The sequence below is a fragment of the Miscanthus floridulus genome, chromosome 13, assembly GCF_019320115.1.
Source record: "Miscanthus floridulus cultivar M001 chromosome 13, ASM1932011v1, whole genome shotgun sequence".
In the NCBI taxonomy this organism is placed as follows: Eukaryota; Viridiplantae; Streptophyta; class Magnoliopsida; order Poales; family Poaceae; genus Miscanthus; species Miscanthus floridulus.
In genome coordinates, this window is record NC_089592.1 from 84016209 (window position 1) to 84034007 (window position 17799).

The window sequence follows — 17799 nt, forward strand, 5'->3', positions numbered from 1 at the left end:
GGTCTCCGTCTCCGATCCATATCTGAAAGCGATGGATTCTTATCTCGTGTCCCTAGAAATCTTGTTTTAAATTAGTGACTTGGTTTATAATTAAATTAAATTGTGAAAAAAGAATTCCTTTTAAATTCTGCATGCACTATCATTATTTGAGGGGGAAAAAAGAATTCATTGGGATCGATCAAATTTGTAAAGTGCCGCCGGCGGTAGCCATGTGGCCACGTCGATCGATTCTCTCATGCAGGATCGATGAACATCAGACACTTGATGTTCGATCGTAATGTAATTGAAGACCTCTCTTCACATCACATTGCTCGCTTCGGTTCAAGGCCAAGATGAGTTGTTCATCTACCATAATAACCCCTTAATACCTCAGCTCCTGCTTCCACGTCATCATTTATTTGTGTCCGTCCGACCAACTCACGGCTCCATCGTATCCATCGTAGCCATGTGTTTTTTTTTTCTTTCTGTTTTTCCCTTCCAACTACTCTATAGCATGACAACAATTAAGTGTTCATCCACGATTCGCTCAGGATCGGGATTGCAGCGGTTCCTCAACATCGATGTACATCGAGCCTATGGCTGCCCTCAACAAAAAATTTGGTTTCCAGGGGTTTCTTCAGATAACTCTATTGAAATAATTCAGATGTCCTGCAGTCCGGAACGTTTATAGATTGCTTGTTCCACTAAAACACCTTTGCATATAGCACTGGAGAGATATCATTGCTATAAATTGGAAGAATAAAGTGAGGAATGAATGACGAGATATTAAGCTAGGTCGTTGATGAGGTATTATTATGCTAACCATACCTAAAATTAGGATAACCTAAAAAATATCGCTGATAGAAGGAAAGGAGAGATAGCTTCTCTGCTGACCATGCATTCAGGGCGTATATATTCTATCTGCTGCTAGCTACCATTGTTGATATGTTCCGTGCATCATTCTTATACTATTGATGATATATGTTGATTCCATTGTTCTTAGGACACGCAGGAGAATCATATTCCTGTACATGACACATATATGCATATACATCATCCGTACGCATCAGCATGTGTGTCCATCAACTGCTTTATAACACTCATGGATGCCGAATAATGTACTGAGTAATATTGTTACGGAACAAGAAGGAAATTGATGAATGAATATATCTCTATCCAAAATATTGAGGACATATTCATCGACGGGATCAATCTCACTATCGAGATGCTGGAAGAATCTTTTGTAACTATATAGGCTCCGTTCGCTTCGCTGAAAAAACAAGCCAAAACACTGTTCCGGCTGATTTGTGGTGAGAGAAAACACTGTTTCGACTGAAAAAACAAACTGAAAAAGACAGATTATAAAAGAAGCGAACAGGGGCATATTTTTCATGTTTAAAAAATGGTCTATCTAAAGGGTAATCATTTCTTTAGCAAAAAAACATTTCAATGTTGCGCACGCATGTGCAAACATCTAACGGACTTGCTAGCGTCCGGACGTCCGATTCGGGCGCTAGCATCCGGACGCTGCCTGCATAGGGAGCGAACGAGCACATAGCGTGTCGGGCTCGCGAGGGAGCGCACTAGCAGTGGGCCCGTGCCACCCCGGACGTCGTCCGCGCCGCCGGCCGCTTTCCACGTGTATCCCATGTGCAACACCCGATTTACTTTCGAAACATCCAGTGCAACATACAAAAGAAGATAGATAAAACACTTGAAATAAGCGTATGAAACACTTGATAGAACGCATGAAAAACATTTGAAAACCATTACAAACATATGCAACACCCAGATAAAACACTTGTAAATATACGTATGAAACACCTGAAAACACTTAAAACATATGCTTGCAACATGCATTTATATGCAACATTCAGATCTATATTTGCAACATCCAGACAAAACACCTGCAACATTTGTCTGGAATAGATAAATCACTTGGAACATACACTTGAAATATACGTGTATAGCCTTTACAATATGTGCCGAATCCCGATCTACTTTTGCAACATCGATATACAACATTTACAACATACCTCTAAAATGTCTGAAACACTTGAAATATACTACTGCAACATGTGCTTTTAGAGTAGTATCTGCTTCCTGCTTGAACGAATGGAGGCCCGTCGACGTGGAGTTCGATGCCGGCGTGGAGCTCAAAGCCACGGAGTGGCGGGGAGGTTGCCGGTGTGGAGCTCGCGACGGCACGGACCTCGGCAGGGATAGGCGGATGGAGTGCGACCGCGAGGAGAGGTGTGAGTCTGGGAGCGAGCGCCTAGCGCATAGGGCTCGCTGTGCGTGGCGCGGGCGGGCAGCAGGGGCACGAGCGGGGGCGGCGCTAGCGAGTGCGGGGTCAGTCCCGTGAGCAGAGCGAGCGGGCAACGCGGGCGGGGGCGGCATGGGCAAGTGGGAGGTACCGACGCCCTATAAGGAGTGTTTCCGAACATCTAAATTAAAGTAGAGTAAAATAAATGAGTGGTTCGTGAACTTGTTTTAAGATCTTATTTGGGTCACCGAACTCTTAAACATTTCATGTCAGGGGCGGTGTCGTCAGGGTCCAAAAGTCTCAAATGTCATGCCACTAGGATCCCCATGACTTGCGTCTTCACCATTGGATCCCACGTGAGGGTAGGGCTGATATGTCGGCCTCTGGCGCTTCGTTTCCATGCTTCTCTTTGCGTGCTTCGCCATTCCGCCATGACTCTACCAGCATGTACGTGTCATCGATCTGCTTAAACCCCGAAGGGGAGAGAGATGGAAGTAGCTAGAGCACGCTACTCTCACGCAGGACACTATGGGACCCCTAGTCAAGGGCTACGACACATGAATCCATCGCGGCGTGGGTTCTGTACGTTTTGATCTGGATCGTACTACCCTATGACAAATATTAGGACCTAGACAACATCCTACGCCACAACAAGTGCGCGACCTAAAAATGGCATTTCGTGAGTTTGATGACATCTCAAGAACAAGTTTGAAGACCTGAAAACACATTTGAAACTGAATGGCACCCTGTGATGTCGACAAGTTCGGTGCAACATTGGACATCTGACGAATGAGGATGAGGTGAGTCGTGCTGCCATCGGATCGATCGTCCTAGGACCAGGTTGGAGCGGAGTCAATGACCGACCATTCTGCGTCGCACGATTCATATTATGGGCCGAAACAGCACTATCTTTGTATTGTTTTTTTTTTTGCATTTTTTCGTACAAAGCGCAGACTATTTTGAAATACGTCCTTACAAATTGATGAAAGTAACGCTGAACCATATTCTCGTAAGTCAAAAGCTGCGTATAAAAAAAATATGTGTACGTAATAAATATATTGATTCTCTGGAAGGCAAATCAATTGCCCGTTGTATCACGTGGTGTATGCAAGTGGATATTAATCTTAAGAAAGTCAGATATACTTGGCCCTGTTTGGCAGGGCTTCACTTCACTAGTGAAGTCATTTTTTTTGGCTTCAACTGCACGAACAGTTCCACCGGTGGAGCTGAAGCGGTTTTGGTAAACCGTTTGGCAAAATGGCTTCCCTGTGAGAGCATGTTTTTAAGGGGCCCGAAGGAGGAGCCGGGAGAAACCACTTTTTTTTTTTTGCTCCATCCCACCCCAAATCACTGTGAGAGCATGTTTTTAGGGGCTTCACAAGTGAAGCTATTTTACTTTACCCCGTTTGGTAGAAAACGGCTCCAAACGGCTCCTAAAGCCGGTGAAGAAGCTCTGCCAAACGGGGCCTTGCTCTCTTATTATTTTTTTTGCAACCGCTTGTTTACAAACCAAGCACTTTTATGAAAGATACAAACTAAGCATCTAAATTAAATTCCGATTGTACTGTTATACTTCTTATAATAAATTGCTCAATAAAACAAACCCAACTAGATATATTTAGATATTTTTATTAAAAATATTTTACACGAATAGTTATATAAATAATTGTTTGAGTGTGGTACATGGACTGCTTTGTGTTTTGATAATGTGGAATTAAAAAAAGGGGTGACAGAGAGAATACTATTGAATAAATGGTGTGTTCAGGGCGCTACATAAAAAATATTAATATTGGAATGAAATGACTTGGATACATGTTGAGAATAATACTCCCTCCATTCCAAAATCAGTGCATATCTCGCGTTATGAGGAGTCAACAAATCCTAAGTTGGATCAAGTGTATACATAAAAGCATTAATGTTTATCTATCTACCCTACTAATTCACCAACATTTTCTTTCCCAGATCCACACTAAAAAAAACGTCCCTCGCTGAGAAGCCCTCCCTCCATCCACCCAGAAAAATGTACCTAGAAAAATGACAACTTAGAAACAAACCGTCCAGATTGCTTCTAAACATTCTCTCTCCTTGCTCACTCAAGTCGGACGGACGGGGTCGCGTGTATCATCCTCCTCGTCCCTTCCTCTCCCACGTCCGCGCCCAACCCCACGCATGTGCCTGGCCGCCACGGTTCGATCCGTGAAATTTTCTCTTTTTATCATCTTTTTCGCTCGAGCAAGCGCACCTCAATCCGATCCACCTCACCGACTCCTCTCCCCGACGCGCCGCCGGCCACCAGGCGCCGAGGGCCATATGTGCCAGACCATTAGGGTTGGAATCCTTACCGCCCAGCATTAACAAAAAAAAAAGGGGGTCAACAGAAGGATAGACACATATAGCGATGAGATTAAGATAACAGAAAGGACGAACAGTCAGAGATAACGTGTGCGGTCAAACACAGTTGTGGTTTGTATTTTTTGTGGGTGAGGTGAGATCTGATTCAAGCCATCCGATACCGCGCAACAGAAATAAGCGGCCGGCGCGACATAGCTAGTCTTCCCTGGCGCGTAACAGAAAGGACGTGCCCGCATCACTCGCAGCGGTCCGTCCCCGCCGCGGCCCCATCCCCGTCCCGCCCGGTCCGCCGCCGCGCAAGGACGATATTATTTTTTAATGCTGCTACGATTGCCTGCTCAATGCTCCTATGATTGCCATTCGGTCACCTGCGCGAACGTGAGAAGGAAAGGAAGCCACCTCTACGCCACATGCAAAAGCAGCAAACACAGATGCAAGCTGTAATTAAAACACTTGATCCATGCACGCATATTTTTGATACACAAATAATATATATATATATTTTTTGGAGGAGAACAAATAATACATTAATGTATCTGTTTTAGATTCCCCTCTTTACCCACTGGCGTGCAACCAGGCTCAGCTTCTCCTAGACTCCACCGCGTCATAGTACCCCTTCACCGCCGGCACAGCTGCAGCTCTCCTTACCCTCCCGCCACAAGCCTCTGCCGCATCACTGCTGCCCTCCCTCCCACGAAGGTACATGACAATCTCTGTGTTTTTGTTTTGATTGCATGAAGTTAACACGCTACGGGTCGCGTGTTTGAGTACCGCGCGACCTCTCCCCAGCCCCGCCCTCGGCAAGCACCGCCCACGCCCAGCGCCCCACGGCTCCCTCTGACGTCTCGCCCTCCACCACCGCCCTCAAACCCTCTTCTACATCCCTCCCGAAACCCTAACCCTGGCTCTTCTTGTTTGAGTTTGCAATTTTGATTTCTTTGTTGAATTGGAAAATGACTGTAGTCTGTAAGCAACTTCATAGAGTAGAATACAACCTAAATTAGCTATTTTAGTTCAGCAGTGGTGACTTGTTGCGACTTTTTGATCATTTTTGTTACAGATGTTGCGAAAGAGCGGGGCATAAATTGTGATGGTGAAGAAGCTCATTTCTTTTTTATCATTTTTGTTCTAAATGTTGCGAAAGAGCTGGGATAGTTTAAAAGATAATGACTGAAATGTAGTTTTTTTCCTTTTCTTGTTCCTTACTAAGGAAGCTCAATATTAATAGACCCCCAATTTTTATTGTAGCACCGGAAGTGATGTAGCTGAGTTTATTAAGGAGCAAGATCTTGTGCTTAGAGATTTCAAGTTCTGTACGACTGACACAGTGTAATCTATTTAAGTTTCCTTATCGTGTATTTCCTGAATATATGTATCATTAATTTTGTCCACCGTATAGTAATATCTATATTGATGTTTATACTAAATACAAATCTTTTGTTATTCATATTATAGTAAGATGTTTGTCCAACTACACTAAGGGACCTTTTATTCTGAAAAGAGTAAGTACTACACTTTTATTAACAACTAGAAGAACGCCCCGTGCGTTGCTGCAGAAATCGCTGGTGAAATTATACTACTTATATTTACTAATATGATTGAATAAATATCATAATACATGTTAGTGAAAGATTTTTAGCATTCTGATGTGGATAACTAAATATATGTTAGTAAATGATATGATTTGCTAATGTGAATAGCTTGAATAAATACATAATGTTATGTGTTAGTTGGATGTGTTAGTGGATGCTGATGTGGACACTTTGCATGGCGAGATAGTTGAATATGCTAGTGGGATGTTCTAGTGAATGCTGATGTGAACACTTTGCATGGCAAGATAAAATGCTAGTGGGGTTTATTTTTATAAGAGATATAGATATAGTTGTGAAACTTCTGCATGATCAGAAACATAACTTTGGTTTAGCTCGTGCCTTTATTGGGGTAAAGGGTAAGCTAGGGTACTAGTCCCGCACATGAAATAGAGGATGAGAGGGAGTGCAGAAGATTAGGGTTTGGAGTATGAGGAGAGGACCTCTTTGTCGTTGCCCCTTGGGCTCTATTTATAGGGGAGTGGGAGGAGGCCATCTTCCTCCCTACCCCTTTGGTTTACAAATTACATGGAGGTCCTTAGACCTCATAGGCCTTGGGCCTTTTTACATGTAAGGGGTAGATGCGACCGCCCCTTTCCCCAAGAGTAGCCCCTTAGCCACTAGATTTTGGCAAGTAGACCTAGTTGCTATAATAATAGGAAAAAGGCCAAGTGTACAATTACGATGTTTGTCTTGGGCCTTGGTAGGTTCATCAGAGTAGGAAATGTTTCGGTAACGAAGGTTGGAGGCCATGATCTGATGATGATGGATTTTCGTTTGCGGAGGTCGACATTCTCGCTCCTACTTGTCTCTGTAGCTACGAGGGTCTTCGCTTCTCTAGGGGTAGCTCTCTGTAGCCAAAGTAGTCGTAGTAGTGGAAGCAGTCGTATTGGCTATCATAGTCGTCCAATCATGGTCAGACACGAGGGTTGTCACTGAACATTGATGATGACACATTTCTCGAGGTGGATGCAGATAGGGTAGTTGTCGTAGCCGATGAGGCTTGCCTCCTTTAGGTCATGAGCACCGGGCAAGACATGTCCTCTAGGTTGAATTGGTTCTCCAATGCACCCCCTTAGCCTGTCTTGGCTAGTGCTTATGAGCAGGCGAAGGTCTCGTGCCTAGTTGATGAAGGTGTTGATGATGAACATGGGAGTAGGTTCTTCACTCAAACCAAAGGTATGGCGGGGCGAAGGTGACCCTGATGTCGCCTAAGTCAATGACAGAGCCCCTTGCCAAAGTGTTGGCAAAGGTGGCATCGATGTCTCCGAGGTTGATGATGGAGCCCCTTGCCGAAGTGATGGTGAAGGTGACATTGATGTCGCCAAGCTTGATGGTGGATCCTTTTGTTAAAGTGTGTGTGAAGGTGATGTCGATGTCGCTGAGGTTGATGGCGAAGCCTCTCACCAAACTGTTGGCAAAGGTGACGTCGAAGTCGCCGAGGTCGATGGCGGAGCCCTTTGTCGAAGTGTTGGCGAAAGGTGATATCGATATCGCCAAGGTCGATGGCGAAACCCCTCCTCGAAGTGTTGGCGAAGGTGATGTCAAAGTCGCCGAGGTCGATGGCGAAACCCCTTGCTGAAGTGCTGGTGAAGGTGACGTCAATGTCGCCGACAATGGCAAAGGCCCTCGTCGTGAAGACCGATGTCACTGAGGTTGATGGCGGACCCTCTCTCCGAAGTGATGGCGAAGCCAGTTAATCAGTTTAGGCAAACAATATGGCTGTTAGACTAAAAGGCTAGGAAAAAAGAATTAGACATAACCATAGGTGGAGCCACGTTGGGGCCAAAGTGGGCCACGGCCCTGCCTTGCCACCGAGAATTTTGTGAAGACTAGTAAATCAAAATGGATGTGGCTTTGTTGTTGTTGGCTTGAGGAGGATAAAAGAACGAAGAGAAGACGATTGAGCAGCAACGCATTGGCTGGCCATGCAAGAGAAGAGAAAATGGTGGTGTCTGTGATGATACTCGACTGATGAGAGAGAAAGCAGGTATTGAGCTGCTACTTGTGGAGCACTATGCCAATTTAAGGAAGAAAACAAGAAAATTGAAAGATGCTTTTGTATATTTTTTTGTTCAGATGCAAATTGGCCCCTCCTACAATTTGCTTCAGGCTCCGCCACTGGACATAACTGCTATCTTGGAATAAATATGCCATTAAGAAACATGACAGGTGCTCTATAAAACATACTAGAAGCATATCCGCATGTTGCCGCAAGATTTTCCTAAAAATAAATCTGTTATATACATAGCATTACTATATGGTATTGATCTGTATACTATGTATATATATGAATTTGACTTGCATGTTATTTTATTATATCAGATAAAAAATCGGTAAGCTAATAAAAGAATAACCAATAAAATATTTGATTATGTTATGCAGGAATAGATGATGAAACAAATAGCATATGTAGATGACTTGTATGTTAATAGATTAAAGATTAAAAGTATTGCACATGATAGAGATAACATGGATATTTTTTTGTAATTAATAAGGGATGACATGGACTTATTTGGGAATGATGTGGCCACCTTGCATGAAGAGATAGAACATCTAGTGGGATCGCTTAGTGGAAAATGATATGAACACCTTGTATAAAGAGAAAAATCTAGTGAGGTTTAGCTTTATAAGAGTATATAGATTTTAGAATTAGTTTGTTTCTTAATCATTACAGAAACCGACGCTACAACCTGATAGCCTTTAATAGATATATGGTTTTGCAATATATGTTTCATGGGAACATGGGAAGCCTAACATGTAGATGTATACCAATCTAGACTACATCTATGCATGTGACACAATTTTTTGTGGGACTAAACTAATTGTGTACAGCTGATAGGTAGTAATTAAGTATGAACAAAATCATTAATTGTCTAGATTGCTCCCAAGCGTTCAATTTTGAGCACATGGGTCTGATGTGCATGCCTAGCGAGCATTACCACGCTTTTGTATGGAAACATTGCTGGAACATGTATTCTGTTGTATGATGAATGGCTGGGACATGCTTTTTTTTTGAAGAGCCACCGACACGAATACGCCGGGCATGTATTAATAGAGAAGAAGCAATTACAATACAAGAAAAGAAAAAGAAAAACAACGACAACCTCACAAAGAAGGCAACAATACAATCACTGCCGCAACAAACACAAAGCCTACAAACATCGAAAACAACGGCTATCAAATGACACTCTTCACGCCAAAGAGCACAAGTGATGTAAACTAGTAGGGGGAGTATGTTTTCCACAGCAATGCCTCCATGGATGGGAATGACATCTATGGATGCCGTCAAAGCCGAATGGAGAACCAAGTTTTTTCAACCCAACTCCTAGAGGGTAAGGCCTCACGACAATGCCTCCAACAAGAGACATGCAGCCAAAGGCGTCACCATTGTTGGCCAGAGCCAAGGGCCTAGCAGGGCCTTCGCCCGATAACCCCCTGACACCCAAGCCCAAATCAGTCACACCGTAGACGACCACGACCAACCGCCACCTACAGGAGATTGCTGCGACACCGACAAGGTCACAGGCATGTGTGCCCTTCCACCACCACACCAGCCAACTAGAGCCGCCACCATCCTACAAGGCACCGGCCATCGTGAGAAGCCACAACTTGTACCTGCACCAGGCAAAGAGCGCCGCCGACGCCGCTACACATCGGCGCCCCACAAGCGTCTAGAGAGACCATGAGCATCCCCGCACAGGCCGCCGTCTTCAACGAGCCACCATCCATTGGTTGTCGCAGCGGCGGTGAGCTAGCCACAGGCATGCGTGGCCAGTCACAACTGCGCTGGTCGACGAAGACCGCAGCCAACCAAAAAATACCAACCCACTACAGATCGCCTTGGAGGAAGCACGCCCCTCCACTAACCATTTGTGCCAAGCGCCACAACCAAACCCTCCTGCTAAATTCCAGAGATAGCAGTAAGAAACCATTGTTGCCACCAACGTGACCAATGCCCCTCGCCAAGCAGACGAGCCACCGTGACCCCCATCCGCCGTTGCCACGTCCGAGGTGAGTCACCGTAGGTCAGCTGCCGCTTCTATAGCCAAGATGCACTTCCAACCCAGTACAACTAGATGCAGCGCCAGTCATCGAACCCGTTGTCAACCTGACAAACGCCGGCTACACGGGAAGCTCCAGCATGGAACGAGGAAACCCCCGTGGAGAAGCCCTTGTAGAGTTGCGCCACCTCCGCCAACAGGTCAGGCCGCTGCCTCCCCAAGCATGAGACACACCCGCGGCCGCGACCGTGAGCCACATCTGCCTCGGACGGCACCACGGACGATGAGGGGGAGGATGACGCGGTGGAGCCGAAGGAGCCGCTGTCGTTGCACCTCCGCGCCGTTGGACCTACATCCGCTACCCACCTCACTGCTGAACTGCCCGCAACCACCGCCACCCAAGGGCACCACCGCTCAGCATGCGCAAGCCAGCAGGCCCCGCCGAGCCACCGGATCCGGCCACCACATCGACGGATATGGCACCCAAGGTGCTGGGTTCACTGCTAGTAGGCACCACCGTGGAGGCCAACGAGCCCTCCGCCGCCGCCGGAGCTGCACGCAGTGTTAGGATCGTAGATTACCTCTGTGTGTAACCGTAGAACCAGGTAGACCTCTGCTTCGGGTTCCTCTACACACCTTGACTGTAGCCTCGCGAACGGCGGTTCTGCGGTGTAGTAGGCCTCTAGCGCGGTGGAGATGAAGTCCAGTGGCGCTGGTGAAGACCGTGGTGACCCTGTAGAGGAAACGATGGTGTGGTGGATGGGCTTCCCATCGCTGGCAGCACTACTTTGATAGGTTTAGGTTTTCTCTGGGTGGGATGGCGGTGGCTTCGTTGAACATCATGGTACGAGCCCTGATCCCCACCTTACCTTTTATATGTGCTGTGCGACAGGGGCCCACCAACCGTATTAGGGCTGGGCTCCCCCAATCAGGGAGCAGAGACAAGGGCTCAATAGACCGTTGGGCCTATTAGTGGAGATCAACTAACATTCTCCCCCTTGATCTTACTACCATCTTTCAATTTCATTTACTTTTGTTCATTCCATTACAGATTAGCGCATAGAGCATGTCTCATCGTCACGGTCCATTGCCGATAGACTTAACAGCTACAACACACTACTCTATTTTGAAATAGATACTTATCTTTGGGCCTTATTTTGTCTAGGAATTTTAGGCTTTCCCTTAAACCCATGCTAGCTACATGTTCTTTGAACATCATGTTCTCTGAACACGTTGGGTGGTAAGCCTTCTGTAAGCAGATCCGCAAGCATCTTTTCTGTACTTATATGCTCAAGACTTATGACTTGATCCCGGACTTTATCTTTCACAACATAATACTCTATGTCAATGTGTTTGGCAGCACCACTTGACTTATGTTGTGAGCATACTATACTGCTGGATTATTATCGTAGTATAACTTAAGTGGTCTATAGATGTCGTCAACCACCTTCAAACCGGGTATGAACTTCTTTAGTCAGTTCACCTGCCCGTTGCCTCATAACACACTACAAACTGTCACACATTGTGGATGATGTAGTGACGGTTTGCTTTGAGCTTTTCCATGAAATAGCTCCCCTTTTGCGAGAGTGAATACATATCCTTTCTTAATTTTCTATCATCTCTTGCATAATCAGAATCTAAATATCCCACTATGTGGAGTAAATCAGATCTTCTATATGTCATCATGAGGCCTTTCATTCCTTGCAAATAACGCAAGACTTTCTTTACTAATTTCAGTGTTCTGCTCCAGAATTGCTCTGGAATCTGCCAAGTAACCCGGTAACAAATGCCAAGTCAGGGCGCATACATACTTGAGCATATTGCAAGCTTCCAACAACTGAAGCCCATGGAATCGTTTTCATTTGATCGATCTAATATTGGTTCCTAGGGCATTTAAAATCCCCATATCTGTTGCCCTTGACTATAGGAGCAGGTGAGGGACTATATTTGTGCATACATAATTTCTTTAAAATATTTTCCATGTATGCCTTTTGTGACAGTCCTAATACCCCTTTATTTCTATCTCGGTGAATCTCGATCCCTAGAACGAACGAAGGTTCACCAAGATATTTCATATCAAATTTTGAGGACAAAACTTCTTTGTCTCTAGTAGTAGACTGACATCACTACTAGCAAGTAAGATATCATTCACATACAGGACAAGGAAGATAAACTTCCCATTCTTAAACTTTATATAGACACAATTGTCCTCTATATTTTCTTTAAATCCAAAATTCTTTATTGTCTGATCAAACTTCAAGTACCAGTGTCTTGAAGCTTGTTTTAATCCATAAATGAATTTCTTTAGGCGGCATCCCATTCGTTCTTTTCCTTCCATGACAAAACCTTTCGGTTGTGCCACGTAAACATTTTCCTCAAAGTTTCCGTTGAGAAATTCTGTCTTTACATCCATCTGATGTAATTCTAAATCGTAATGTGCCACTAATGCCATTATGATTCTAAAGGAAACTTTACATGAGACTAGAGAAAAGGTCTAATTGTAATCAATCCATTCTCTTTGCATAAAGCCTTTTGCCACAAGTCGTGCTTTATATCTCTATATTCCCTTGAGAGTCAAGTTTTGTCTTGTACACCCATTTACAACCTACTGTTTTGGCTCCTTTAGGAATTATATACAAATCCCAAACTTTATTTGCATTCATTGATTTCATTTCATCTTCCACGGCCTCAAGCCACTTTGATAAATGATCACTTCTCATGGCTTCTTCAAATGAGGTGGGATCATCCTCTATTTGAAATTTATCAGTGTTGTACACTTCATAATCAGTAGGAACAACTGATTTTCTAACTCTTTGAGACCTTCTAGGGGCCTTCACATTTGGCACAACTTCTGTTTGAGGCTGTTGTTGCTCCCCCTCATGTGTGGCAATAGGTTTTATAGGATCCTGAAGAACAGGTTCCTCATTTTCATTCATTGTTGCCATAGGTGGAATAACAACAGGTGCTGACACCATAGTATCTTGCACTGTGGGTGCAGCGACAGCATGTAGTGAGAAAATTGGCTCATGAATCATTGGAGTGGGCGCATATACCCGCTTCACTTCAAAGTCAATTTCTCAAGCTACCATGCTCGCCCTCATCTTTTCATCCTCTAGGAAAATAGTGTGTCTTATTTCCACAAACTTTGTATGTCTCTCTGGACAGTAGAAACAAAAACATTTTGACTTTTCTGGGTAGCCAATGAAATGGCAACTTACTGTTTTGGGATCTAGCTTCCCAATGTTTGGGTTAAATACTTTAGCCTCAGCAGGGCTCCCCCCCACATATGCAAGTGGTTTAGTGAGGGTACTCTTTCTGTCCACAACTCATACGGTGTTTTGGGCACCGACTTTCTTGATACTCTGTTGAGAATATGAATGATGGTTTTAACACCTCCATTCACAGGCTTAACTGTAAGGTGGAGTAACTTATCATACTGCGCATCATATCCATTCATTTTACGATTACGTCTTTTAGCTACTCCATTCTGCTGAGGTTCACCTGGTATAGAATACTGGGCTACTTTGCCATTCTCCTATAAGAACCTTGCATAAGGTCCAGAAACTTGGCCATATGGGGTATGCCGACCGTAGTACTCCCCACGGTCAGACCTGACTATCTTTATCTTTAAATTGCTTTGGATTTCAACTTTTGCCTTAAATATCTATATTTATACAATGCTTCTGTTCTTTCTTTGATTGGATAAATATAGACATGACGGGAGTAATCATCTATGAATGTTATGAACGAATCATTACCATCCACACTCTTTACAGGAAACTGACCACAGATGTATGTGTGAATAATCTGTAAAATTCTTGCGCTTCACTTTCCTTTTTTGCATTTTCTGCATTGTTCTAAATCTGAGAGCTCTAATGGAGGAAGAATATCATTCTTAACTTGTTTTTCTATTCTCCCCTCGAAATATGGCCTAAACGACAGTGCCATAATTTCGACGACGCATCGTGAGCTCTCTTATGCCACCATTTCTAGAGTGACTCTCTGCCACTAGCTGCTTTATTAGCCGGTAGCATATGTCTTTGAAGAGCCAGTGAACTGACTCTTTATTCTATCGAGGTATTTGGTAATCGTGTCACACTCTGGAATTGAGCCCACAATTGCAGGCTCTCACTTCCTATGCTCAAAGTCATAGGACATCTTTTGGGATTCAAAATCCCTTTCTTTAGTTGCCTAATCGACATCATTCTCTTTTGTCTCCCTCACCTGTGCCACATGATCAATGGAACATGGTGAGGTGACTACCCAGTCCACCTTAGACAAGATGAAAACCAGGTCAAAACTTTTCTTAACATAATAATAACACCATTTACATGCCTTGATTCCAACATTGATCAAAATTAAAACATACAACTATTCGTATACACTAATTCTACATCACCGTTGGGCAGAAATAGAATTAACCTATAAAATCATTAAAGTTCACAACTGTTCTTACACACTAATTCTACATCACCATTGGGCACAAATAGAATTAATGCATAAATCATTAAAATTTTATAACTATTCTTATACACTAATTCCACATCACCGTTGAGCAGAAGTAGAATTAATGCATAAATCATTAAAATTATAATATTGTTATTAACAACGTTGGTCAGAAAATAACAACATCATAATCATGTCAAAACTCTTTTTCTCCAATTAAATGTCATATTGGTTCATATAACTGGAGAATAAACATTTTCTTTAGCAGCGGAAAAACTCTTACTTTTTCTCCAATTAAATACCACGTTGGTACAATATAACTGGAGAATATACTTTTTCTTTAGCAGCGGAAAAACTCAGACTCAATTTCTTGAATTTTACCCACAGGGAAAAATTACCTTTTTTAATTTTTTCTTTTGAGCCAATTTGCATTTTCAATTTTCCAGGAAAAAGAAAAAAGAAAATACGGGCTCATTCTGCCTCTCTCGGCCCCAAACCAGCAAAAGCCGGCCCGGCCCACCTCACCGCGCACGTGCAGGCTGCACCTAGGCCGCAACCTAGGCCTGGGCCGACAAAGCTCCGCGCGCCCGCCTGGGCCACGATGCGGCCCTTGCTTCCATCGCCGTCAGATCTCATCCGACGGCCATCCATTCGTTTTGGCCGAATAAAAGCCTTCTCCGACCGCGGTCCTCAAACCCTAGAGGCCATTCGGTTCTTTCCTTTCTCTCTCTTTGCTCTCTCTCTTCTCTCCTCACACAGCAGCGAGGCGAGCGCAACCGAGAGCGACTCGAAGGCGGTGGAGTAGGCGATCCATGGCGCCATCACCGGCCCCCTCGCCGGCGCGCGTGCTCCCCAACGGGTGAGCACGCCGTCGTCGAGCGGCCTGGCCACGGTGCCCCCTTGGCCAAGCCCGACGAGCAGCTACCCCCGAATCGGCCCTTCTTCTCCCACGCCGGCGAAGGGCCATCCTGACGCACAGCAAGGTTTGTTCCTTCCCCTTTCCCATTCTCCTTCCCCTTCCCCTTCTTCTTTTCGATTTGGATTGATCTTCTCTTTTTCGAACCGACTGTGGGGAATTAGGGTTTGTTCTAGGGTTCAATCCGAATGGGAATCTAGGGTTCCTTTTCTTCTTCCCCTTCGGATTTGCTTTTGTATCTTCTTTCTTTTCGTTTCGCTTGTTCACCCGAAAAGGGGATCTAGGGTTAGGGTTCGGTTGAACCTTTTCTTTTGATTTCGTTTCACGGTTTTTTATTCGAATCGAGTTCACTGTTGTTCTTCCCCACGGTTAGGGTTTGGCTTTGTGAGCCGAGGGCCCTTCCTCTTCACCCAGTTAGGGTTAGGCTTGGGGAACCTTTCTGTTCTTCTTTCCTTAGATCCGAACTGGATCTGTTCTGTTCTTGCCGTGCGCCGGTGAGAATGGCGGTGCTGCATCTTTTCCCCGCACGGTGGCGGTGGTTACCGGTAGACAGTGACGTCCGCCACCCTAGTCTCTCTTTCTCTTCTTCTCTTTTTCTTTGCTTTTACCCGGTTAGGGTTAGGGTTACACAGTGGCAACCTGGCTCTGGTACCATTGTTAGGATCGTAGATTACCTGTGTGTGTAACCGTAGAACCGGGTAGACCTCTGCTTTGAGTTCCTCTGCACACCTTGACTGTAGCCTTGCGGACGCCGGTGCCACGGTGTAGTAGGCCTCCAGCGCGGTGGAGATGAAGTCTAGTGGCGCTGGTAAAGACCGTGGTGACCCTGCAGAGGAAACGGCGGTGTGGTGGATGGGCTTTCCGTCGCCGACAGCACTACTTTGATTGGTTTAGGTTTTCTCTGGGTGGGATGGCGGTGGCTCAGTTGAACATCGTGGTACGAGCCCTGATCCCCACCTTACCTTTTATATGTGATGTGCGACAGGGGCCCACCAACCGTATTAGGGTTGGGCTCCCCCGATTAGGGAGCAGAGACAAGGGCCCAATAGGCCGTTGGGCCTATTGGTGGAGATCAACTAACACATAGGAGACCACGCCGCCGCCACGCCACCCAAGTTACAGCGCATGGATCCGGCATAGGAGATGGCGGATCCGAACCCCTAGGCCATAGATCCGACCGTGACCACACCGGCCGCCTGCCGCCCGCCACGCCTCGTCACCGGCGTCGTCAAGAGCACGCCGAGCAAGAAGAAAGAAGCCTCGCCGCTACCTTCCTTGCGGACCGGTCCACCAACTCCTTCAGCGGCGAGGTAGAGGAGGGGCGCAGGTCTCGCCCCGGAGGCGGAGTCGCGTGGTGCCACCTGGGTCACGCGGGACTGTTAGGCTCTGGTCGCTTGTGCTTGTTTTTGGCTAATAAGCCATGGCTGAAAGTACTATTGGCTGATTTGGTGACGAACAGGGTGTATGTTTCTATTTTTTCCTAGAACATGCTTTTGTATGTGCTGGAAAATTATTTATGGACGAGGATTATGTATGGTCATTATAATTATATAATTGGTTACGTGGTTTATAATATATGATGATAAATGGGCCAGCCACAATATGGGCTTGGATTGTAATTGTGGCAGAACCGCCTAATTTAATGCCTCACAGGAGTGCTTGTCTTCCATTAGACACTAAGCACTCAGGGGAGAACACTAGATTACTCGGTTCCGTCGGACACACCCCAGGGGAGAACCCGAAAATCCACATTTTTGCCATCAGGATCACAAATGAGAGAACAAAGCTTACATCATTCGTAACCATTTCTTACATCACTTTTAATACAACATCAGAGTATAATATTTATTAATATAACAGCGGAATGAAATCATATTATCAGAGTTATAAACAATTTAATTGAACAGCGGAATAGAAACATGTGAACAGAGTTACAGCGGAAATAAACATCTATTAATGACATGATGAAGTATTGATATATACACTACGACAACAGATTATGAACTTCATTTATAAAAGCATTTGGTGAGAGTTATAAATAGCAACTACGATCGCAGCGTAAAGGAAATCCTCTCTGAGCCTACCAGGAGAAATCCACACACAAGAGTCAGCTTTGGCATCCACCTGTCACCTGCAACAGGGGAAATAAAACCCTGAGTACACAATTGTAGTCAGCAAGACTTACCCAGCAGGAGAAAAGAAAAGACTCCAAGGATATGCAAGGCCCTCTGGCTTGTGGGTTTATTG